This window comes from Vulpes lagopus, chromosome 17, assembly GCF_018345385.1.
Source record: "Vulpes lagopus strain Blue_001 chromosome 17, ASM1834538v1, whole genome shotgun sequence".
In the NCBI taxonomy this organism is placed as follows: Eukaryota; Metazoa; Chordata; class Mammalia; order Carnivora; family Canidae; genus Vulpes; species Vulpes lagopus.
The window spans coordinates 37,558,982-37,585,521 of NC_054840.1; the positions used below are offsets into that span (position 1 = coordinate 37,558,982).

A 26,540-nucleotide genomic window follows, 5' to 3' on the forward strand; every position below is an offset into this window, starting at 1 on the left:
GAGAGAGAGGCAGAGACACAGGAAGAGGGCGAAGCAGGCTCCATGCTGGGAGCCTGACATGGGACTTGATCCAGGGACTCCAGGATCACCAGGATCACGTCCTGGGCCAAAGGCAGGCGCTAAACTGCTGAGCCACCCAAGGATCCCCTATTCACTCCCTTTAACTGAGATCTAGCCACCCAACATATTTAGGTGCACTTGAATTGATATGAAAAATAAACTAATCCTCTCGAAGAAAATAAAGCAACTCTGTCTCTTTCATCAGTGATTCTAATATCTGTTATTATGGTTACTATTCATCACCATCACCCCTAACAGAATACTGCAACTGTTCCCCCAGGTCAGTAAAGAGCCTGCGCTTCCAGAAACTGCCAGCTTCCCTTTCCATGAAAGGGTTTAGCATTCTTAACCATTTTCTTATAATTCAAGTACTCCACCTCTTTGGGATCTCTTCTTTAGAGCATTATGGAAAAGAGGGAAAAACACTGCTCATATAAAGTCTTCCTAGACTCTAAAACATCAAGCTTCCAAATGTTTCTCTGACCTTAGAAGTTATAACCAGCTTACCTTGAGAAGAAAATAATGTTTATCATAAAGTCAAATAGATGAAATTTTATCAGCAATATGAATTAAGGAATTTCAATAGTATTCTGGGCTGAAAGCAATCAGAATGAGGAATAGCCAATTTTCTAGTTTTCTAAACAAAGTGTGGGTCTTGGTAGCAAGTAATTTAAGCAAGTAGCAAATAAGTTTTTCTAAGTTTACTGATTAACTCAGAAGCTTGACTGGGAGAAAGTTTTTGGTTGCCAAGTAGGCGAGAGAACTTTCTGCCATTACATCCAAAATGGGCTTTGAGGGAATCCATTTTCTACTGAGTATCACAGAATGGCTCGCCAAGTACATGTTGCTCTAGGACTTTGTAAGAAAATGATTATTGTGCCCAAGAATCTGAACATTTCTGAAATTTTATCTAGGTCTTCATCAGAAAAAAATAAAAGGTGTGTTTTTATAGCACCTTTACGCATTTCTATAATTAGAGGTAGTGTCTGATCAAGAAGCACCAGCACATTGCACCTTGGCTTACTAACATCGGCCTTAAGTTAGAAACTATCAACTGAGAGATGTTGCTCATCTAATTTTTAAAAATGGACTGTATATCCACTTTTTCAGCCCAGAAAAGTGTATAAAATGACACAATACCCTTTGTAATAAATTCCTCCAATTTTTCACTTTGCATTCCAGGGCTGCATATCTGGACTTTGGGAGTTCAATCATACTTTTTCCAATACAGACTGTGAGTATCTATGAACTCTTTCAAGCCAATCTCGGCACTCTGCCATGAGGCTCACTGACAGGTTACTTTAGGGACCCATAAGCAACAGAGTCAGGCTTACAAAGCAGTTACCAAAGCAGTATTCAACAGTTTTTGGGATTCAAAATGAAGTTATAAACACTAAAGATGTTATTCCCTAGAATCCCTTTTTCTTCCATTTCCAAAAATTGTAAAAAGATTTCCACTGCAGAATTTTCAGCAGTGTCTCTGGTGATTTTTTTGTTTTAAAGTCTACTGTAACACATCTATTCATCCATGTGTTTATTCTCGTTTGCTCTATCCCCAGTAGTGTACTTGCAAAAGCAGCAGCACACCAACTCCATGAGCTCCTTTCCATTTTCTGTCCGGGAACTTTTAACAGCAGGTATGAAAAATTTGAGCCTGAAAGATGTTGGGCGTAGAGAAAAGAAGCACGGACAGAGCTGTTTTCTGTGAACATGACTCACAGGTTGATTTTTCAGAGCAGCCAGATGTCCCCATGGGGCAGGACTACCTACATTTAAAAGATTCCTGTACAACGTCATCAGAATCACGTTGTTCTCATTTTCTCTTGAAGAGTACCTAAAGGAAAAAAAGAAGAAAAAATGTATATATATAGTATGGTTACCTACTGGAAAAGATTCTAATTCAAGAACATACCTCGTTCAACAAAAACGATCAGGACTTATGAAATACGGGTCTGTATCTAAAAATTGAGCAGAGTCCGCACTGGGTTCTAAGCACCAGGACAGGACACCAGGGACTTGGATCCCCACATCCTAAAGCCTGGAGATGCCTGGTACCTAGTAACGACACTGACTTCAGGCACAAGTGCAGTCGTCCAGCCCCGAGGATGCTCCCGCCGCGGGCTGCACGTGACCCGGGAAGCACGAGGGCCCACGTCGGGCCACCCACCCAGGTCGCCTGCCTGTTCCTTCAAGGAACCAGCGCTGCTGCTCAAGAGCGAACTTAAGGGAAAAGGTGTCTGCAGACACCGATGGCTCTTTGGGGAGCGCGGCCAGGCTTCGCGGAGGTCGAGGGGGCGCTCCGAGGTACTCCAGCAAGCAGGGGTCGCCCCAAGTTAGAAAAACGTCAGCCTCAGCCAGCAGGGGAAAGAGAAGGAGCTCGGGGCCGCGCGTGGGGCCGGGGCGGCGGCCAGTCCGGCCCTGGAGAGGCAGGGAGGGCCCCAGCCCCGGCCCCGGCCCGGCGCCCAAGGGCACCCGAGCCCGCGCCGGGAGAGGAGCCCCAGCCGGGAGAGGAGCCCCCGCGGCCGCGCAGCCCTGCCCCACGTCCCGCCGCCGCGTGTCCCGAGCGTCCCGGACCCCGCGGCCGCCCAGGCACCGCCCACACGCGGAGCGCGCTGTGATTGGCTCCCGCTCCCCTGGGGTCACGGGCCCGGATTCTTATTGGTCCCGGGCGCCGAGTGGGCCTCCCGCGAGATGTGCGCAGGCGCGGCGGTGGGGCCCGCCGGCTCCGTGCTGTCCCCGGGCGCCTCCGTGGGCGGGTCCCCGGGCGGAGGGTCAGCTCAGCTCGGCCCGGGGGTCCGGTGTGTCGGGAGCCTGGGCCCCGGGGCGCCGACCCCGCAGGTGCTGGGGGCCCCCGGGGCCGCTGGGAGGGGGTGCTGCTCCCTGCCTCTCCGCGTGCGCGGGCCCTGCGGGGGCCGGGGACCGCACACCTGCTCGGTGCGGGGGAGGGGGGGGCTGCGGGGGTGGGGCTGGGGGCGGTGATGGGGGCCTGCGAGGGGGGTGGGAGGCCTGGGAGTTGTGGGGGACCTGGGGGGGCGGGGGACCTGCGGGGGTGGGGCTGGGGGCGGTGATGGGGGCCTGCGAGGGGGGTGGGAGGCCTGGGAGTTGTGGGGGACCTGGGGGGGCGGTCGGCTGCGGGGGTGGGGCTGGGGGCGGTGATGGGGGCCTGCGAGGGGGGTGGGAGGCCTGGGAGTTGTGGGGGACCTGGGGGGGCGGTGGGCCTGCGAGGGGGGGCTGGGGGCGGTGATGGGGGCCTGCGAGGGGGGTGGGAGGCCTGGGAGTTGTGGGGGACCTGGGGGGGCGGGGGGCCTGCGGGGGTGGGGCTGGGGGCGGTGATGGGGGCCTGCGAGGGGGGTGGGAGGCCTGGGAGTTGTGGGGGACCTGGGGGGGCGGTGGGCTGCGGGGGTGGGGCTGGGGGCGGTGATGGGGGCCTGCGAGGGGGGTGGGAGGCCTGGGAGTTGTGGGGGACCTGGGGGGGCGGTGGGCCTGCGAGGGGGGGCTGGGGGCGGTGATGGGGGCCTGCGAGGGGGGTGGGAGGCCTGGGAGTTGTGGGGGACCTGGGGGGGGCGGGGGGCCTGCGGGGGTGGGGCTGGGGGCGGTGATGGGGGCCTGCGAGGGGGGTGGGAGGCCTGGGAGTTGTGGGGGACCTGGGGGGGCGGTGGGCCTGCGAGGGGGGGCTGGGGGCGGTGATGGGGGCCTGCGAGGGGGGTGGGAGGCCTGGGAGTTGTGGGGGACCTGGGGAGGCGGGGGGCCTGCGGGGGTGGGGCTGGGGGCGGTGATGGGGGCCTGCGAGGGGGGTGGGAGGCCTGGGAGTTGTGGGGGACCTGGGGGGGCGGTGGGCCTGCGAGGGGGGGCTGGGGGCGGTGATGGGGGCCTGCGAGGGGGGTGGGAGGCCTGGGAGTTGTGGGGGACCTGGGGGGGGCGGGGGGCCTGCGGGGGTGGGCTGGGGGCGGTGATGGGGGCCTGCGAGGGGGGTGGGAGGCCTGGGAGTTGTGGGGGACCTGGGGGGGGCGGGGGGGCCTGCGGGGGTGGGGCTGGGGGCGGTGATGGGGGCCTGCGAGGGGGGTGGGAGGCCTGGGAGTTGTGGGGGACCTGGGGGGGCGGTGGGCCTGCGAGGGGGGGCTGGGGGCGGTGATGGGGGCCTGCGAGGGGGGTGGGAGGCCTGGGAGTTGTGGGGGACCTGGGGGGGCGGTGGGCCTGCGAGGGGGGGCTGGGGGCGGTGATGGGGGCCTGCGAGGGGGGTGGGAGGCCTGGGAGTTGTGGGGGACCTGGGGGGGCGGGGGGCCTGCGGGGGTGGGCTGGGGGCGGTGATGGGGGCCTGCGAGGGGGGTGGGAGGCCTGGGAGTTGTGGGGGACCTGGGGGGGCGGGGGGCCTGCGGGGGTGGGGCTGGGGGCGGTGATGGGGGCCTGCGAGGGGGGTGGGAGGCCTGGGAGTTGTGGGGGACCTGGGGGGGCGGTGGGCTGCGGGGGCCCTGGGGGTTGGCGGGGGCCTGCGGGGCGGTGGGCTGCGGGGGTCCTTCCGCCCGTCGGCGGGGAGGGCGGTGATGGGAGTTGGAGGCCGCGGAAGTTCGCCGGAGCCCTCGGAGCCCTCGGAGCCCTGGGAGCCCTCACAGCAGCGGGTGAGGCGGTACCGCCCTGTCTGCCTTCTCTAGAGAGCTACAGTGTCCTGCGTTCCTTCTGCTCCAGGTGCTGTCCTGACGCCTCGGAACAGAGTTCAATTCCATGTATTTTTTTTGTTTGTTTTTAATGTGTTGTTCAACATGATGATTGTACCAGTTATTTTCTTTAAGACTTTATCTGCTTTTAGTCCGGTGTCCAGAGGAGCATAAACTTAGTTCCAACTCCTCCTGGAAAAGCCTAAATTTTGCTTTTGAGTTTCAGCCTAAACCTTTCTTTGTGGCTCTTACCCGACACTCCCCAAGATACAGGCGCCGTGATGAGTATGAGAGTTCTGTGAAAGAGTTTTACTTCAGTCTTGATTATCTGCTGTGGAAAAGCAGAATTGTTAGGACATGTTTCAAATATTTTTCAGCAAAAATAGCCTCACTCTTGGAGAGTAGAGGCGAGCTCATTTGTGTACTGTGATTACTTCATTCAGCGTTAGAATGGAAGATCCATCAAGAAACGTATGCATTTTAATTGAATTTTTCTTAATTTAAAAATTTTACTTATTCACGAGAGGCACAGAGAGAGAGGCAGAGACACAGGCAGAGGGAGAAGCAGGCTCCTGCAGGGAGCCCGACGTGGGACTCGATCCCGGGTCTCCAGGATCACTCCCTGAGCCACCAGTAGAAGCTCAACTGCTGAGCCACCCACGTGCCCCCCCCCCAATTTTTTTCATTACCACGTGGCTTATAACAAGCAAAGTCTCCTGGCATGCTATGACAATTTTTAAAACTTTCCTTAAGGAATGGTCACTTGTGATCTCATGTTTATGTCTTTGCTAGTGAGGAGCTGTTTCTCCAGTCTCTGGATAGTCTGTTCCTACTATTCATCTGATGCCTGGTTCTTAATCAGGGCAAGTTGTCCAATTTTTCATGGGAGCCTTTATAAATTATACATGTCTAAGTCCTACCTTCCTAGAGAATCTAATTCAGTACCTTTACTGTGGAACCCAAAGCCTTTGCATTATTTTGATAAGCATTTAGGGTTGAGGACCAGTGATGTAAGTTGGTGCAGGGAATTTGCCTCCTGCTCTTTCCTGCTAATCATGTGACTTTGAATCCATGTTTAATTTCGCATGTCACGTAAAGTAATTATTTTTTTTAATTTTTATTTATTTATGATAGTCACACACAGAGAGAGAGAGAGAGACATAGGCAGAGGGAGAAGCAGGCTCCATGCACCGGAGCCCGACGTTGGATTCGATCCCGGGTCTCCAGGATCATGCCCTGGGCCAAAGGCAGGCACTAAACCGCTGTGCCACCCAGGGATCCCACATAAAGTAATTATTAACGAGATACTTGGCCCGTGAGAGACCACTGGAATGGGACCTAAGATTGCTTATGAATGTACATGTTTCTTACCAAAGGAGTTAGTGAGAAAATAGGCTGAAGGAGAGAGTGGTAGTAAACCTGGGCTTGAAAGTGTAGGTACACGTGCTGCTGTGGTGTTCTGGTGGCTTCCCTGGACTATTGTCCAGTCAAGCCTCTGCAAAAGTTACCGCCGGCAGATACATAGGACCTACAGCAGTTTCATGGTCTACATTGAGCCAGTTGTGTTTAGATTTCCACGCTGTACCATTTTAGACATTTCAGGCTCCAACAGCCAGCAGACGCTTGTGTACCACAGATGATCTGTGAGCCACTAAATCACCCACAATACTTCAAAACTTATCCCATCAACACTCCTCCAACACAGATGCCAGGAGAAATATGTCTTAGGAAGACAGTGGTCAGCTGGGTTAAATGCTGCCAAGATACGGATTTGGCAACTCTCAGGCACTGGAGACTTGGGAAGGCCAGTTTTAGCAGAGGAGGGATAAACATCAGAAGGGATGAGGAGAAGGTAAATCATACAAAACACTTTGCAAAGTACTTTGCTAAGAGGTGCCAGGTTAAAATCAAATCCATTTATTCACGCATACAAAATACCAGGCACCGTTAGTGAGTTAGGAGGAAAAAATGGGGCTAGGCAGGGCTAGGTAGGGGGCCACAGAAGTAGGCTCACAAAAATCCCAAAAATGTTGAAGTGTAAGGAAGCCAGGGAATAAGCCAGACCAACCTGCCCTAAGGTAACCAACAAAATCATGGGACTCTAAAAAGGGAGTGGCTCAGGTTGTGATCCCAGGGTCCAGGATCCCACACTGGGCTCCCTGCAGGAGCCTGCTTCTTCCCCTGCCTGTCTCTGTCTCTCTCTCTCTCTGTGTGTGTGTGTCTCTCATGAATAAATAAAATCTTAAAAAAAAAAAAAAAAAGGGAGTAAGCCATTAAAGATGTTATCACTAGTCCCTACTCAATGGTGATATAAATGGAGATATTAAAAAGGATTAGGTTCCCTGAATTAGGCTTTCAGTGAAATATGAACCCTACAAGCCTTCAGTGGCAATCCTGTCAGGACCCCTCTCACTTCTGAGAGCTTCCTCTAACTTTGCTTAATAAACTTCTAACCCTTTACTCACTCTCCTGTGTCCACGAGATTCATTCTTTGACTCCTTGAGACAAGAACCAAGGTCTCCCATGTCATCAGGATATTGTGGGATACAACGATACACATGGTATATGTCCTACCCTCAAGGAGCAAAGTTACAAAACACTTAAGGCAGTGTTTTTTGGAGGGGCTGCCAGAACTCAAAGTAGAGGCCCTTTACCTTAAGACCCAAGACATGTGAAACCACTAAGAAAAGGGCGAGACATCAGGGCATCTGGGTGGCTCAGTCGGCAAAGTGCCTGACACTTGATTTTGGCTCAGGTCCATCCGGATCACAGGGTTAGGAGACTGAGCTCCTGAGTTTGGCTCCATGCTTAGCAGGGTATCTACCTAGGATTCCCTCCTCCTCCCTCGGCCCCTCCGCCCACCGCTCCCACACACACTCTAGAGAAAAGAAAAAGGAATAAATGAAAAGGGTCAAGCACATATAAGTCCTCAATGTGTCTATTAAGAGGTATAGCAACATTTACATGGCACATATACTGTATTAAACATAATTCAAGTCATTAAATCTTTACACTCTTGGCATTACTCCCATTTACAGATGAAACTGAGGCATAGAGACCTAGGTGCCAAAGGTCTCAGGGCTCATAAGCGGCCAAGCCAGTGTATGTATCTGTGCAGTCTGGATTGAGTCTCATTTCCCTGCGAGAGAGTGTGTGCTTGTGTGCAAATGTAATCACTGATGGCTTTTCCTAGCGATGCATCAAGCTGAGAGCTAAAGCCGGGAAGTATTCCAAGCTGAGGGGCAAGAGTGAAAAGGCATTAAAGGTGTAAGAAAGCTTGATACTTTGAAGATGAGTAAGTCCTAAATGTGCCTTGAGAGATGAGGGAAGGGAGTGGAAGCCAGAGAGGAGGGGACAGGCTAACTCGATCCAGGCCCCAAAGTCCTTAGACTCCTATTAGATAAAAGAGGTTTCATCCCAGGGCCAGTAAATGGGAAGTTTCTGAAAGACTTTAAGTAAGGGCAGGACTTGATCAGATTTGCATTTTCGAACCTTCTCTGTGACTGCAGGCCTAAGGGTGTGGGGGAGGAGGAGTGGAGAAACTGGATAGGAAAGGGTCCTTTTTCCAAAGAAGGCCTGGAAAGAAGTCAAGTGGTGATCTTGGAGACAGCAAGAGACAGTTTAGTGAGTTCAGGACGCTTTGGTAAAAGATTTGTGGTAAGAATCTTTGCATCCTCAAATATTCCTTTCTTTTCTTCTCTAGGTGATAAATAGCCAAGGATTTAAATGATGGAAAGTCGGAGCTGGAGAACTAGAAGCACTGAAAATGCTGACCACTTAAAGAAAGGGAATCGGTATCTTCAGGACATTAGGTCAGAAAACCAGAAATTAAAGGAAGAAAAGAGGCCTTTTTGGCTCAGAAACTCTGTAACTAAAACTCTGAAACTCCATTTTCCTGAAGCTAAGACTTTGTTTTGTATGTATTTGTCTGGAGGCAGGGATGGTAAACACTGAATGACATAAAAAGAAACCCTCATCTGATATGACATGGCACCTGTCAGGCAGGTCCCTTCCTGTGTCTCTGACCCTACCCCCCCCCCACCCCTACCCCCCTGCCCCACCCTGCCCTGCTGCTCCAAGGCCCCTGAGCTAAGAGACAGCTCTCACTCCTGCATCAGCACCTCCCTGGGGCTGCCTGTACTTCCTGGAGGACCTGGCAGGGTCCTTGACCAATTCACAGGGAATCCATATCCCTATCTATATGTGTAAAGGCTTCCTGGTGTGACATAGATACCAACATTGACTGGGTAGGTACTTAACTCTGTGAACTTACACTACCAAAATTATGTTGATAACTTAAAAATAATTTAGAATTCTTAGGAGGAGTCTCCTTCATTATATATTGAATTTTTGGATTACTGCATTTAAATGCACATGTATAGCATAGCAGATTACATTTTAATATAACTTTCAAACAATTATTATCAAAGCTGTGTTTCTGATAACATTTTAAAGTGCTTATAAAGTTCATGTTTTATGAGGCTGCAAATGTGTATTTTGAAATTTCCTTGTGATTTTTTTTTAATGTTCACTTTTAACATGGATTTAGGTTGATGAAACTGACATTGTCAAATTTTACACATTATATGGTTTTAAGGCAGGTATGAAACAATGCACATATGCTTGGTAATAAGTGGATTTTCTTGTATTGATTACTTAAAACACCCTTTACAAGTGTTTTGGGATGAGTCCAGCAAAGAAGCTAATGCGTCAAAAAATGAAGTAACTTGTCTGAATACACAGCGCTGGTTATGGGAGAAGGGAAAACACAAATTTAGGGTTTAGTCCCACTCTACTGGGCTGTGCTGCCTGTGGGAACAGGTTACCTGGGAGTTCTTCTATTTAAGACCTAATGGCTATAAATGGTCTTCAAGCCTGCTGGTATTCAGAATACCCTCACTCCATTTCCTCCTGAAATGAAAACAATTCTGTGTAGTATTCTAACTTGCCAATAAGTGTCAGAAATAATAATGTTTGTTAAATGTTTATAGGATTTATTTCAAAGAGCTATTTTGTAAACATTAATTTTTTAAATGAACTCTTTTTTTTCCCCATTGTTCCACTCTATTTGCTAACTTTATTCCAGGAGTCCCTGAAGTCATGTTCAGAGCCCTGTGTGTTATCTGTCAAAGCTAAAGCTTTAAATAGGTAATGAGAAAGCAATAGTCTATGTGGAAAAGCACTGAGTGAGAAAGCTGGGGATGTGGGTTAGTATGGATCAGGAATGGGCTCGTCAGCCTTTTGAATTATTTTATTTTAATTCTAAGGGTGAATTCTAAATTCTTATCCTGATGGGGGCATGTTACTGAAGGGGGTAAAGTAAAAGCAATGGTGTTACATGAGCAGTGATGTTAATCCACGTTAAAAGTGAACATTACAGTGATGTTACATGGAGGACTATTAATCAAGGAAAGGTGTTACTACTTGAACCAAGCAGTGATAGGGATAGGAGTGACGGAGGGAGAAAGGGGCAGATTTTTGAGATAATTAGTTATTCCTATCAGAATATCTAATTAAGAAATGTGGAGTTCAAGCCTCACATTGGACTCCATGCTGGACGTGGAGCCTACATTAAAATATGTGTGTGTGTGTGTGTGTGTGTGTGTGTGTACATATATATATATATCAAACAAAAAACCCAGTCCTTTGGTGGGGGTGGGGGATGGTAAAAAAAAAATGGTGTAGCTGTTCACTAAAAACAAATAGCAGGCAGGAAATATTTTGTCAGAATCGTAAATTTTGTCTCCAAATATCCGTATGGCTTCCCTCTTTGCTTTATTAAATTTCTGGTCAGATTTCACTGTGTCAGAGAAGATTCCTTGAACACCAGTGATGGAGATGTTGTTTACTCATGGGACACCCATGAATGAGCTCCCCTAATTTCTCAGCCCTCTTGCAGTAGGAGGGAGCACGACACTAGTCCAACCAATTGGGTATGGAGACTTAAGGGCCACACATGACCCTGTGGTTGGTGTCTACCACTGCAACAGCTATGGAGGGACGATGGGGATATCCCAACCCAGGCAGTATGATCTCCATTTATCTCTGTCCCTGAATGAATCAGTAGAGCAGAGCCCACTGCTGACTTGTGGTGGACAAAGAGTGTGAATAAGAAATGAACTTTTGTCATGCTAAGCCAGTGAGCTTCAGGGGTTAATTTGTCAGCACAGCATACCCAACCTAAGCTAACACATGGTTCTGAGTACACAAGCAGCCCCACTCCCCTGCTGCCTGTCGGTCTCTTTACCCTGCCATAGTGTCCTGTGTTGTACTCATCACCACCTGACAGGTGTTCCCCTGTCTTCCTGCATCACCTCCTCGCACTCCCCACCCCCGCTAAACCTTCAGCTCCTGGCCAGGCCAAAACCCATGTTGCATGAATAAAGCTGCTACTTCTATTTGCAATTTACTAGAGACAAGGAAATACTGCATCAAGTTTTGTCCGTGTTGTAACAATTCTCAGTTGGGGTGAGTTTATACTTTTGAAAACTGGCTTTGTATTTTTTAAGCTAAACACAAAGTATTATTTAGCAGAAGTGTCTTCCTTAACATCCTTGAGTTTGCGGCAAGTACGTAGTAACAGGTATGGAAAGTAGTGCAGGAAAAGTCATTGGCCAGATGTAATCTTCATTACGCTGGACTCTGAGGACCCTACAGGAGATTTGTGCAGAGATGTGAAAATGGGATTTCTCTTTCTGCTTCAGAGCTGTTCCAGGTGTTACTTACTCCACCGCCTATTTTTTGCCCTCTCTTAACCCTGGAAGTTACCTCTATTCCCTTCAAAGAGGACTTTCTGAATAAGAGATTTACGGATACCAGTATGCATGGGAAGGAACTGAAGGCAAAAATCAACAGTCATTTTACTTTGAAAATGTCCAAGTAAGTGATACTAAATGATAACTGAGCACTAGGATTTTTATAACTTCCTGTGGCCATCCTAACAGCATCGTATTTGGAGATATTGCAGATGGCACTGGTCTAAGATTCACTGGTCGTGAGAGGGGTGAACCTCCCTGACTCTGAATGGTGACCCTGGTGGGAGCACCGCATTACAGACAAAGAGAACAGATAGCAAGTACTTGGATGCTGTCTTTCTATGTGCCAACATAAGCTTTTTATTTAAGTTTTAAAACACTATGAACTGCAAATTGTAAATTTTTGTTTGGAAAGTACAAATTTTCATTCAAACATGAAATATTTTTCTAAAATTATTTTTCTGAATTTGAATAAAAATTTTAAATTGAAATCTTTTTGTTATTTTAAACACGAATGAATCAAGAAAATAATGGTTATATACATGATTATTACCTGCTATTACATATTCTCATTGTATATTGAGAGAATGTTGATTGTAATGCTCTGGGGACCAGATCTGCCAGATTTTTGGTCAGGAGGTTTGGGGGATGAGAGGTTTGTTACTTACCCAAAGTAACAAGTGAGTTTGAGGAGATGGCCAGTTAGATTGAGGAAAGGGATGCGCTGGAGAACATTGAAGTGTTTCAAGGGGAATGCAGGTGGCAATGGATCCATCCCTATCCATACATAAGGTAAGAGGCAGGTTATCTGTGGGAGTTAACAAAATGCAGGTCACGGGGGCTAAGGAGCAGCTTCCGTGGAGTGGCAGGCACAGAGCCCGACTAGAGTGTTGTTTGTTTTTTTAAAAGATATTATTTATTTATTCATGAGACACACACACACACACACACAGGCAGAGGCAGAGGCAGAGACAGAAGCAGGCTCCATGCAGGGAGCCCGACGTGGGACAAGATCCTGGGTCTCTACGATCACGCCCTGAGCCGAAGGCGGCACTAAACCGCTGAGCCACCCAGACTGCCCTAGAGTGGTTTTAAAAGGGATGTGGTGAGAATGGGTGTCCTCGTTACTGTAGGTCACTACTGTAGGCTTGAGTGCTGGAGGTCAAGGTCAAGACCCTGAAAGTCAATAAACAGAGCTTGATAAAAGAATAATGAATACAGCAAGTAGAAGGAAGAAGATAATGAGGAAAAATTAGGCAATGAAAGTAGAAAACAATTTGAGGTTAATCAATACAACCCAAATCTGTGTTCTTTGAAATGATTAATGAAGACATGAAAAAAAAAAAAAAAAGAGAAGCAATAAGCATGATCAAAATAGAGGATATAACTGGAGATACAAGAATTTTGTTTATATCTAGAAGAATATACATTGCTTGATATGATTTATTGGCCCCATTTCTACATCTCGGTGATATACAGGAAAAATCCTGAGGTCTGGAGTCAGAAAACTTAGGAGCCATGTCTGCTCGAAGGCTCTGGAGCATGTGGACATACACATCAAAATAGCTTATTACCTCAGAACCATAAAAGTAAATACTATAGGGATCCCTGGGTGGCGCAGAGGTTTGGCGCCTGCCTTTGGCCCGGGGCGCGGTCCTGGAGACCCGGGATCGAATCCCACATCGGGCTCCCGGTGCATGGAGCCTGCTTCTCCCTCTGCCTGTGTCTCTGCCTCTCTCTCTCTCTCTGTGACTATCATAAGTAAATAAAAAAAAAAAAAAAAAAAAAAGTAAATACTATAAATGTATTTGAAATACTTCAGCCAATATGGTAAAGTCCCCACTCGAATAGGAACATTAACACAATTGGTTCTAAAAGTCCTGTTGCAAATACATACTGATATTAAATCAATTCCAGATTTTCATCCATATTTATCTAATGTGGCCATTATCCAAATAATGGGTATCTTTGATATCCCGCAGATATCCTCGACTATAGGATTTGATGGGTTTTCTCAGGACAAGAAATATTTTAAAAGGATTTGATAGAGCAAGACAATGTTAAAGTAGATGAACTTAAGTCTGACCAATCTATCTTTTGCATTGCAACAGTGTGATCACTTTAGTATGATTAGTGGCAAAGCCAGAGAAGAAAAAACCCACCTGAGATTCTGGAAGGGGGTGCAGTGGCTGATGTTTGCCTGGTCTACCCTGATCAAGGGAGCTAAAACACTGTGCCAAATGTTGATGTTGAAAACTAACAAAAACAGCCCCTGATATTGGCAACTGATCTGAAGATCATAATTAGACCTCAGTGTTGTTACAAGATAGTCTGAGGCCCACATCTAGACGGTGGTTCTCTCCACTTGGACATCGATGATCACAGAGTATTGACGAGGTCACTGTGTGACATGAACCACCAAACATGGCTCTCACTCACTGAAAGGGTGTTAAGGACTCTGCCATCTACAGCTTTTCCTCACACTGATGTTCCTCCCTGTAGGTAGGATTTGTCAAGATACCCAGTTGTAGTATCACCCCAGCTTCGTGACACCATCCAATCTAGGGCAAACTCCACTTCCTTAGATCTTCCACCAAATGCTGCAACCAAAGATCCAATTCTCTGGTAAGTTCTTTCTTACACCCCCTGCTGGGAGCACCCCGTGGCTCATTATGATGTACATTCTGCCTCATTTCATGGAGTAATTAAGCCTGTTTACATACAAGTGTATTTCCGGTAGGCTTTTGCTAAAGGACATTAATAGTGTATATTATCACTGAATCTTTACAGCAGTTCTGTGGTTAATTATTCTCATTCTCCAGATAAGGAAGCCTAAGCTCAGCAAGCTTAAGTATCTTGATCAAGTTGGTGTGGGTAGTAGTAGTAAATGACACAGCAGATTTCAAAGTCAGATCTGCTGTGCTCCAGATCCGATGGCCTTTAAAACATAAGATCTTGGGATCCCTGGGTGGCGCAGTGGTTTGGCGCTTGCCTTTGGCCCAGGGCGCGATCTTGGAGACCCGGGATCGAATCCCACATCAGGCTCCCGGTGCATGGAGCCTGCTTCTCCCTCTGCCTATGTCTCTGCCTCTCTCTCTCTCTCTCTCTGTGACTATCATAAATAAATAAAAATTAAAAAAAAATAAAACATAAGATCTTAAAATCATTATAATATATAATATTTTATAAACACAAATATTAAATGCTACATATTTGTAAATTATGGCACATAATAAAATGAACACCCATGAGGTCACTTCCCAACTTCAAAACAGAGGATCATGAGATCTATCACTGCAGCTACTTGGAAGCTCCTTCTTATCCCATCCCCTTCTTTTATCACCACAGGAAACCAGTAACCTGAGTATTATGTTTATCATTACCTTTCTTCTTTTCTTTCTTTCTTAATTTTTTTTAAGGATTTATGGAAAATTTCAGGTACAACACAAGGAACTTTCTTCTGAATCATTTGAGAATATTACCAACCAGATCCCCCATTAGTGTGCATTTCCTATAAACAAGAACACTTTCCTGCTTAACTGCAAAGCAACCATGAACCTCATGAAATTAATGTTGATGCTTTACTACCTTCGAATCCTCAATCTCCATTCAATCTTTACAGATTGTTCCAGTAATGTCCTTCATAGTGAAAGGAATCAGTTCAGAATCTTACATTACCTTTGGTTGTCATGGCTCTTTAGGCTCCTTTGGTCTAGAATATTTCCATGACCTTTTCTTGACTTTCATGAAGACAGTTTTGAAGATTGCAGGCCTGTTATTTTGTGAACCTTTTCTCAAGCTAAATTGGATGTTTCCTATAGATTAAGTTCCAGTTATGTATCTTTGATGGGAATGTCATAAAATGATTACTATATTGTACTGTCTGCCTCTCTCTTCCTCTGCCTCTGCTCTTCCTTCCACTCGTGGGCTCTCTCTCTCTCAAATAAATAAATAAATCTTTTAAAATTGTATATTTTGAAGAGTTATGTTTTATAAACCATAATTACTGGTATATATAAATATGATGGACTTTTCTGAATTAATCTTATATAGCTAGCAAACTTGCTCATCAATTCTAATACTTCATCTACAGATTATTTATGCTTAACCCATAGAAAAACATTGCATGTAAATGAGTTATATTTCTTGCTTACCAATACTCACATACATTATATTTCTCTAATTTTTGTTTGTGATGTTACAGCATTGTGTATAGCTCCAGTAACAATGAATATAAATGGTAATGGTAAGTATGTATATCTAATTTCTGATTTGAAATATTTCTGATGTTATACCATCAAGAATGATGTTTTCAATAAATACTTGATAGATTTTATCAGATAAGTAGATTCTAATCAATTCCTGGACTTGTAGGATTATATATCTTAGCAAAGTCATGAATAGGTACCAAATACTATTTTTCAATCTGTTGAAATAACCATGTTTTTTCTCCTTTTAATCAGTTCATCTATAAATGTCATTTATAGATATTTCTGGTTATAAATTTGCATTCCAAGTAAAAAAAAAATCAGTTCTTTTTTTTTTTTTCTTTTTTCTTTTTTCTTTTTGTAATAGATTCTGGGAGTTATTTTGGTAAGTTTTGTATTGAATGTTTACAACCTTATTCAAGAATGAGACTGACCTGAATTTTTTTTTTCTCATTCTGTTCCTGCCTAGTATCAAGTTTATTGCCTCATATGAGCTGATTCAGGGAGTGCAACCTGTTAACTTAAATTTTCGGAGGAGTTTGCATGATATTTGACTGATCTATTGTAATGATCTATTCTTTGAAAGTCTGGTAGAACTAAAAACTATCTCTGCCTGGAATTATTTTACTTATGGAAATACTTGGAACCACTTATCTAGTTTTGCTTTGTTTTGTTTTTAATGGTTACATAACCATTCAGGCTTTCTGTTTCTTTTTGAGTTAGTTTCGGGACATAATTGTGTGGAAAAGTTACTGTAGCAGGCCTGAGATTGCTATCCTAGCAAAGAAAAGCTTGCTTGGAAGATTGATCATTGGTTGTCATCAGAAACAAGGATTTGAAATACCCACCATTTGCTTCAACGTGGATGGAACTGGAGGGTATTATGCTGAGTGAAGTAAGTCAATCGGAGAGGGACAAACATTATATGTTCTCATTCATTTGGGGAATATAAATAATAGTGAAAGGGAATATAGGGGAAGGGAGAAGAAATGTGTGGGAAATATCAGAAAGGGAGACAGAACATAAAGACTCCTAACTCTGGGAAAACGAACTAGGGGTGATGGAAGGGGAGGAGGGCGGGGGGTGGGGGTGAATGGGTGACGGGCACTGAGGGGGGCACTTGACGGGATGAGCACTGGGTGTTATTCTGTATGTTGGCCAATTGAACACCAATAAAAATAAATTTATTATAAAAAAAAGAAACAAGGATTTGGGGAGGATTTCCCTCATTCTACAAACTGTTCAGAGTGGCTGATTGTACCCAAGCTGTTTGTAGAAACGGTGTGGGTTCAGTTGCCCTCCTTCAGGGAGTCTGGAATTTTGGTTTGTGCCAGGTAGAGTGCCAATGTTACAAGCAGCAATTGCAAACCTTGGGCGTCGGGTCTCTCCTAAGCTCCTCTGATGGGGAGCAATTCGCCCGTGTTCTCACATCTCCACTCTAGAGGAAGGAACCACTTCCTGTGTGGCTCCACTGGGAGAAGACTCTGGAAGTTTGTGTCTGGCTGCCTCCTGACTTCACCTTCTGCTGATTTTGCTAAAATAAATTCTAGCCAGGAGTATGGCTGTATGCTGAGTCCTGCAAGTCCTTCTAGCAAACCGTCAATGCGGAGGGGGGTCTTGGGACCCTCAGATCAGTAATATCTTCTTAGACACTTTTCCATTTAATCTACAGTTTCTCATTTACTCTTGTATGAGTGTTCATAGCACACATATATGATCTTTTTAATTCCTTTTTGTATATAAATGTTCCTTTTGTATTAAATGTTTCATATTTAGTATAATTCCATTTGTTTTTTGTTTTTGTTTTGGTTTGTTTCCTAATGCTTCTACACAGTTTATTCATTTTCTTCAGTCTCTTTAAAGAAACTTCTTTTAGTTTTGTTGGTCCTCTCTATGGTGTCTTTGTCTCCTATTTCATTGGTGTTTGCTTGTATTTTCCATTTCCTTCCCTTTTCTTTGGCCTAATTCTTCTGTTTTTTAAAATCTAGCTTAAAGACACTTAGTTCATTAATTGTCAGATTTTTCTTTTCTGACATGAATATTTTAAACTATTAAATAGTATTTGCCTCTAAATACTCCTTTTAATATTTTCCACCAGTTCTGATTTGTGATTTTTTTTATTACTGTTGAGTTATTAAAGTTTGCATCCTTATTTCTTCCTGGGCCCAGTAAATATTTAGAAGTATATGTTTCAATGTCTACATATATGAGATATTTTTGTACATTTTATGTAATTAAACTGATTTAAGTTACAAAACTTTTAGAGACTAAGCATATATAATACCAGTTCTCTGAGATTTTCTGTAATCTAATTTATTGTCAATCTTTTTATTTTAAGCTTCAAGCATTTTTATGAGTACTCGCTATTAGTCAGAGGACAGTTCTGTATATACCTATTGAGTCAAACATTAATTATGTTATTGAAATCTGTAGTTTGTCTAAATTTTGGAGTACTTAACCTATAAATGATTAAAATACATGTTCTATTTCCCACTGTAATAGTATATTGTTTTAAATCTCTGTAGTTGTCTGAGTCCAGAACTTTATCTCCCAAGAGTGTCACTGATACCAAGGGATTGGACCATGGGGAAACACTGCATTTGGCATGTTTATCCCCGTCCCCACAAACACTCTTCTTAAGTTTAGGCTCACTTTTCCTTTTTCCTTTCCTGAAAGGATGTGGGGATGGTGGTGACAGGGAACCTGCTTAGGGCAAGTTTAGTGTGGTAGATTGGATTTTTGGTTCTAAATCTTTGCTCTGGAGAATGGCCTTACTTACAATAGTCAGAGTGCACTTGCACACTCCTTGACTTTGGGCTTGCCCATGTGACTTGCTTTGGTCAATGGGATAGTAGTAGCTCCGATACAGTGGAGGTTGGGTGACACTTGTGTGGTCAAGCTTGCCCTCCTGAACTCCGGTGATCTGTCATGAGAAGTATACACACCTCAGCAGCCATTGCCCCTTCCACCTAGACCCCAGAATGAGTTATGTCTTAGACCAGTTGCTGTGAGTAGAAGCTGGTTCAAGGAAGATGAGAGAGATGTGCAGTAAAGTTGACCCTTTCCTCAGCCTAAATCTTAGAACCCAGAACCTGGAGTCTGGTCTTCACTGGCCAAGGTGAAGTCAACTCATGGATCCATGAACAGAAGAATAAAGAATTCTTTGAAGCCATTGATTTTGGGATGGTTTGTTAAATAGTGCAATTGGGCACATACCTGGCTAATATACCCAGCAAATCATTAAAAATGTATTTTATACAAGTGCCTGGGTGGCTCAGTTGGTGAAGCATCTGCCTTCAGCTTAGGTCATGACCTCAGGGCCCTGGGATCAAGCCCCATATCAGGGTCCTTGCTCAGCAGGGAGTCTGCTTCTCTCTCTCCCTCTGTCCCTGCTCATGCACTCTCTCTCTCTCTCTGTCTCTCTCTCTTTCAAATAAATAAATAAAATCTTTAAAAAAATGTATTTTATCTAGGGTGCAGGTATTTTAGTAAGGAAGGAGATTTCGTAGTATCTGCCAGGAGCAAAAAAAAAAAAAAACTTTGTTATTACCTCATCCTGCTTCCTACAATGATGTATGCTCTTTCAGTAACATAACAAAAAGTTAGTTGGAAAGGCCTTAACCGACACATCAAATGATGTAATAAAGTGTTAATAATTTACACAATTACATATGCAGAAAATTAAAAATAACACAGAACATGGGCACAGTATGTTTCTGCTATTGACCACCAACCAGTGCACTAACCAGGTGTTAGATGCTGTCTTTGGTCTTAACAGCAATCACCCAAAATGCTTCAAAATACCAGGATTCTCACAACAGAGTGAATTGTGATTAGTATGCATCAGTGTCAGTAATTCAACCCTGGCCAGAGACTGATTTAGAAATCAGTTCTTGCCTACGACATAGTAACTATCATTTGAAGGATATTTACCACGTACCAGGCACTGTGCTAAAGACATTTCATGGATTGAACTTCTCTCCAAAGCAACTCTTTGAGATTGGCACGAATCTTATCCCACTGCCTTGGCTTACATAGCAGTAAGTGGCAGATAGGATGTAAACCTACGTTACTTTCAAGGACAGCACTAGTAACCATGATTTTATTTATTTATTTATTTATTTATTTATTTATTTATTTATTTATGTATTTTATTTATTTATTTTTTTGCTATATCCACTGATTCATTCATTCAAGCAACACACACCCATGGAGATGCTGCCTGCCATGTATATGCCATGGAAAGAGAAGGGGGAGTAAGAACACAAAGTCCCCATCTTCCTGAAATTTACATTTTAGTCAGAGAGAAAAATATGTGTTCACAAGTAAACAATTTGTGTGGATAATATAGAAAGGGTTGAGAGAGTGTCTGAGGATGGTAATATATTTGGAGTTTATTTTATTTTTATTTATTTTGTTTTATTTAAGATTTTATTTACTTATTCATGAGAGACACAGTGAGAGGCAGAGACACAGGTAGGGGGAGAGCAGGCTCCCTGTGGAGAACTCGATGCGGGGACTCAATTCCAGGACCCCAGGATCAGGCCTTGAGCCCAAGGCAGAAACTCAACCACTGAGACACCAGGCACCCCTGGAGTTTATATTACATAGTATTGTCAGGAAACACTGAGTAGATGTCATATGAGCACAGATTAGAGTCAGTGAGCCTTTTCAGGACCTTAAGGCGGAGCATTATGGAGATTCTCTGTGCTGTACTGTGTGCTTCTTAGCAGCAGATGCGATTCACAATTACAGAGACCTTTATCCCCGCATATACTATTACTATATACTCTGATATATACCATCTACTATATATTATCTATCCTCTCTGATGCGGCTGGCTATGGCACACAGTTCTCGCCAACCCAGCGCATCTGTGATGGCCGGACGAAGTTCTACAGGCTGCCATGGCTCTTGGAAAAGATTGTCTTTCTGTCTCAGGCATGATTTGAACATTCTCTGCTTCTTCTTATTCCAAGTATGTAACTGATGCCAGAAGGAAAATGCACATCCACACAATTTTTTCTTAAAATTCTAGGTCCTCTGTGAAACAGTTTTTGTGAATTAACTCCCTTATTCCTTGCCAACACCCTCTGATGCATCTAGAATGAAAACTCTTTGAGAGTTGGCTATTTCCTGTCCCCACCACACCGGACTCCAGCCATGTAGCAGTGACTAAAAGGCATCTCCAGTCTTTGGCTTTTTTTCTTTCAGTGTTCGCGCCTGCTCCACGGACCTCAGGGACAGCTGGCACATCTGTTATGGATGTATTTTAGGCTGATGTGAACCAGACATGCTTAGGAAAGATTTTGGTTTGGGAAGACAGTATTTTGGCAAAATTAGTACTTATCTGCACCATTCTTAGGGTAGACAGAGGGAAGCTGTCTGCCCAGAAGAATTAGTGTATTGAGGATGCCAAACTTAACACAGCGCACAATGGTAGCATAAAGGAGACCTGGGCAAATACAGCTTTCCAGATCCTTCTATAGCACAAGAGGCATAGAAAAAGGCATCCTTCCCAGGAAATCAGCCTTGTGGTGCTGGTGTCTTCCAGAGGATTACATCCAGGGATAAAATATCAGCATTCTGTTTTCATATGGATTACCTTCTTAGCAAAGACTTTTTTTTTTTTTAATTTCCTTAAGGCTGTTCATTTTTCTTTAAATTTCTTTAATTTCTGACAGTTATGGTCTCATTCAGCTTTGCGATAGCTCAGCTTGTTTCACCCTTAATATTTTTTAAAAATATTTCTTTTTTTATCCATGTTTGCATTTGGGAGGATATATTTTTTATCATCACGACCATCCTTACTATCATTTTTAAGTGGCCACATAGATATATAAACTGGCCTGCCTCATAAACAACAGTGTCTTCTTTTATTGATGTTGCAGGATGGGCTTCTCATTTTCTCTGCTGACTTCGTAGAGTTGTTTGAGCAAACAGTAAATTCAGTTAGTGTGGATAGACAGGTATGTATGCACAGGCACAGAATCTTCTTATCCAGTAAATTGTTGCATTTAAGTTAGACTCAATTCCACTTCCTTTACCTAAGCGACCTTGATAACTCAGGATAATGGCAAATGATAGAGGTATTGATAGTGACTAAGTTTCAGATCTTGATAACTTTACAATAACTTCTTTCAGTTTCATGCTGTGGGAAGAGAGAGCTTCGTACTTGGAATCATATGACCTATATTTGAATACTGGCTCACCCTTCTGTGACATTGGACAGGGACTATTTTTTTTTCTTTCAATTCTGCAGATTTCAGCGTCCTTGATTATGAAATGAATCCCTAACCTTTCTTCCAGCACCACAAACTCAGTGGTCAGCTTTTCCTCAAGATGATGCTTTCTCTCTTGGTGACTCAAGAGTCCAGTTACAATCACACCCACCTCCTTTCACAGATTATTTGAGAACATCTTTGAAAGGTACGTGAAATTAATACCATGGGTCCTCTTTAGAGAGAAGAATGTCAACACTGGAAGGTAAGAGTGGAAGGGAGATTTTTCATTGCAACCCACAAACTTTATCAGTTTTGTCCTTATAAATAGACTACCAATTATTTCAAATAAATAGAAAACAAAATTATAAATAAGGAAAGTGACTTGAGTGGGGGGGGACCTCTGTTACGCTCTATTCTATGGCTATAGTGATTGAAAAAAAAGAAAACTTTATCAGAGCCCTAAAGATAGAAAAAAATCATTAGATTGTTTTTTGTTTTCCTTTACTACTTTACAGTAGAAAGATTAATGAGTAATGTAATAGCCAGAAGGAAGACTAGAAAATTGAATAAGATGTATTGAGCCTCCCAGCATTGAAACTTGCATTTATTCAATATTTATTTTAACTTTATTTTGTATTTCAGCTAAGAAGCATGATAACCCCACAGCTAACACCGAAGATGCTAACATTCTCTGCATGCCCACCTAGCAAAGATGTTCCACAAAATCTTTACTTCCTCAGGTGTTACTGCACGTTAACTGAGCTCTTACTACATGCTAGGTGCTGTTCTACCCTCTGTTAGTAAAGACATTCTAAAACATTCATTTAAGATAAAGATATAAGGCAGAAAATGAGCGAACTTGTCTTCAGCTCTTGGGAAACAAAATCCAATTCGACACTCACTTTTCTTATTGCTTTGAATGAATAGACAAATTTTTAAGCATTTTGTATGGTTTTGACAAATAATCATGAGTATTTTCAAAGCATTTCGGAAGAAAGTGGTGTTTGTGCTCTGTTCAGTGGAATTAACAGATGGTAGCCTAGACTGCATAGCAGCTATTCTGGTCATTACTTATTCTGGCACAGGGCATGGAAACGTTTTGTTTTGTTAAAGCTAATTAATCTGTACTGATACGCACGGAAGTGAATACATAAAAATCATATTTTAAAATGCACTTTAATTCTGGAAAAAATATCTCTTGCTTTCTGCTGTTAAACACATGTTCTTTACGTATAAATAGTACAAAAGTTACAATACATGAATTCTGTTCCATGAAATTTTCTTAATTACCTACACTGAGATTTGAAATTCAAAACAAAACAAAACAAAACAAAAAAAACCCCTTTGTTGTGACATATAAATCGAACTCCATAGGTTTGCCACCCAGACCCTCTGCAACCTCAAAACCTCAAAACCTGCTTTCTGAAATCCCCCACCTACCCCACCTTTGGAGAAAAAAAAAAAAAAGTTTTGGCGTTTACTTCAGACCCAGACAAGATAAAGTGGGCCTTCAGTTTTGCAAGAGCAGACAATTGTAGGTTTCCAATTTAGATAAGGTTTTGAAGAGAATGATTTAAAAATGGGTATTTAGTGAGAAAATCTTAATGAATGCTCACTCTTCTTTCTGACCTTGGCTACCGCCCCTGCCCAGCTGGAGATTCTCGTTTTAATGAGGCAATATTGTATTTCTGAGCAGCAGGCCCTGCTTTGAAACAGTTCTCTTCTCTTCGGAAAGCTCAAAGCTGCTTTCATGCAAGTACTATTGATTAAGAAATTATTCCTTTAAATGAAGGGAAATAAAAGTTCCATCAGGGGCTTACCAGTGAGAAAGTTTAATTTTAAAAGGAAAAATCCTCCCCATCCCTATTCTTCCTGGTTGTCTTGACTTTTAAAGCATTTCCATTAACAGCAACCATTGTTCTATACTGTATTTTGAGTCACCATTTACTTTTTCGGAATCTGTAATTTGCATTTCATAAAGATAACAGGCAAAGGGCATTTCTGGCTTTCTGAATAATTAATCCAACTTTCCAGTGGTTCATTTCAAAAGGCCAGGAGGGAATAAGTATTCACAGTAGAAACTGAAGAGTAAGCATGGTACTTAGTGCGTTCTCTGCTATTCAGACACTTTCATGTATCACCTAAAGTTGGAGGTTTATCTAACCCTGACCCTAACCCTAACCCTAATTGAATTCTGCTTCATCGTTTTGAGCTTGAATCATAGCTAGCTTTTGTATCTGCTTAACAGGAGAATGGTTTAAGTGTTCTTTTAAATGCTTTTTATAGTGTAATATTTTATATCGGTCATGTATATAAATGGCTGGTTCAGAGAATGGCTCCAACAAAAATGGTCGAGACCATTTAGGTTCTACTTTACTCTGGTGCTACCCATTATAATTATTTTTAGACTCTGGAAACAAGTAAATTCTATGCTTTCTTTTTTTTTTTTTTGAAGCTTCTACAAAAGCAAACATTATATTTTAAATACGTTACATGTATAAAAAATAATTCCAGCTTAACATTTAAATATCTTTGAAATATCTTTGTTGAATTGTTATTCCTACCGCTTCCTCAGTGCAAGGATGATAGAAATAAAAAGCAAAAGGTTTAATTCTCCTTGTTGGAAGTAAGGAAAGAGACATCTCCCCTCATTTCTTTGATCATTTACTTAAGATAACCTAGCTCCAAGTCCTTTCTCTGTCTCTTTGAAATGTATGCAAATCTTTTTAAAAGCTGGGTAACTTTCTTAGTAGCTTTCCAACTCTGGACTGTCTTTCTCAAGGACCTGGGAGCCACCTCTTGGATACAATCATCTATGATGGTATGTGCCTACCTCCCAGTTTCAGGTCTAGGGTAGGAAACCTAACTGGTGGGCACCTGACTCCGAGTTACAAAATTGCTTCCTGTCATAAAGAAATGATGAATTTATTTTCCCTCTGAATAAAGCCAACTAACTCACATAGATGGTCACCCCCATACCAAGTGTACTTAGGATGAATTACGTGTGACAAATAGTACAGTTCACTTGAGGACTACTTATTGTTTATCTTGAGAACAAGTATGTAATGGGTTGTATCTGCTTGGCGACATAAAAGGGTAAGATTCTTTGCAATCTCGGAGCAGATTGCCTGTGATGTACAACATATTCTGGTTTAGTGCTAATTTAGTTATAAAACTTTTCTTTCTATGACCTTTATGGAGAGGGGTTTTATGTGAGTTGGGAGGAGATTTTGTCATAATCAAAAAGACAAAACAGAGAAGCCCAACTTTTTTTTCCCCCTCCACAGTTATTTTGGCACATGTATCCCCTTTTCTGTTTCAGGTGAGATCCCAGCAGAGGTATTCTGTGTGCGCCTTCAGGATGAGGGCGATCCCTGATAATGAAGCGGAAATAACAATGTCCCTTTGCCAGATACGCTGGCTGTGTTAGGATGTGTTAGCCAGGGGGTCTGTCTCACCAAGAGTGGGAGGGAGGAAAATCTTACAAGTCATTATTTTAGGAAGTCTTGGAAATGCCAGCACAGTCATTAAGCCCAGGGAGGGACAATTTTCCTTTATTCTGTACCAAATAGATTTGTTTTCTTTCTGTTTCTTTTCACAGAAGTCAATAGCTTGATAGCTCCTCTTTTGGATCCAATTTTAAAGAACTTGTGTCTGCTTTAAAGCATTTTAAGTCAGGCTCAATTATTAAAGCAGATGCTGACCACTCTGAGACTGTCAGATGGAAACTACTTAAAGAAATACTACTCACCCCATGGTGAGCCCAATTCCTCCAGAGATAGAAATTTCTTTTTTTTTTTTTTTTTTTTCAGAGAGAAATTTCTGGAACAATGTCTGGCACTAGCCGCTAATGTGCACTATTAAGATACTAAATAAAAATCATCTGTTTCTCATAGGTTTAAGTTTCACATATTATCAATTCACAGATGAGAGTTGTTCTGAAATGTGTAGTCAGCTAGGAACATTTAGGAAGAAATACTTTATCCAGAGAATCCAATTATCTATCATTTGGCTTTCAAAATACCAGGGTCATAATAAATCCTAGTGTACATACTCTTAGGAGAAGAAGGCTGTTTGGAACTCTCTTACCATAATAGAATCATCTGGTTCTGATTTTCCCATAGAATCTCAATAGAAAAAGAAGTCTGAACGTTGTATCAAATCTGAGGAGCTCTGCACTCAAGCATCTGAGAAACGTTATCAAGGGCTTCTGTGCCTTACAAATAATAGGAAGATGGTTACCTGCCCGTTCCAGCTCAACACTAACTTCTTCTCAGAAATGTTGCATATAAATCTATCTTTACTGAAGCCCTGATTTAGTGTTGTGATTTCACGTTGTAATAAATATATTGGGGATTATTTCTGGTAAAATGATGAGGTTTAATTTAGACCTTGCAGTAACAAGTTCAAAACCGGTTTTGTTACCAGGGTCTTGATTGTGTTCTGTTCTAATGAAAAGATGGGGGAATAAAGTGATGATACACCTGACTCTTCTTCTTTCAAGGGCCAGAGCTAGTATGACGGAAACCCCATTGTATTTGAAGAGCAACATACCCCTCAGTTAAAGTTGTGAAGTCATTTGTCCATTCCACCAGTCAGCGAGGAATGGGGTCCCATGTCCCATACAAGTCCAGAGGGTGA

General features: G+C 43.3%; 1 long non-coding RNA gene across 2 annotated transcripts; it reads left to right on the forward strand.

Moving 5' to 3' along the window:
• The first annotated feature begins 4,543 nt into the window (after positions 1-4,543).
• Positions 4,544-26,190, forward strand: LOC121477518. 2 transcript variants are annotated; one of them, XR_005984270.1, is made up of 8 exons: positions 4,544-4,743; positions 8,416-8,524; positions 11,417-11,591; positions 13,970-14,092; positions 15,672-15,713; positions 16,399-16,570; positions 21,985-22,104; positions 26,024-26,190. It is a non-coding gene; the product is annotated as an uncharacterized LOC121477518 (long non-coding RNA). The 2 variants fall into 2 exon arrangements; XR_005984271.1 differs by lacking the exons at positions 21,985-22,104; positions 26,024-26,190 and adding an exon at positions 17,118-17,421.
• The last annotated feature ends 350 nt before the right edge of the window (positions 26,191-26,540 follow it).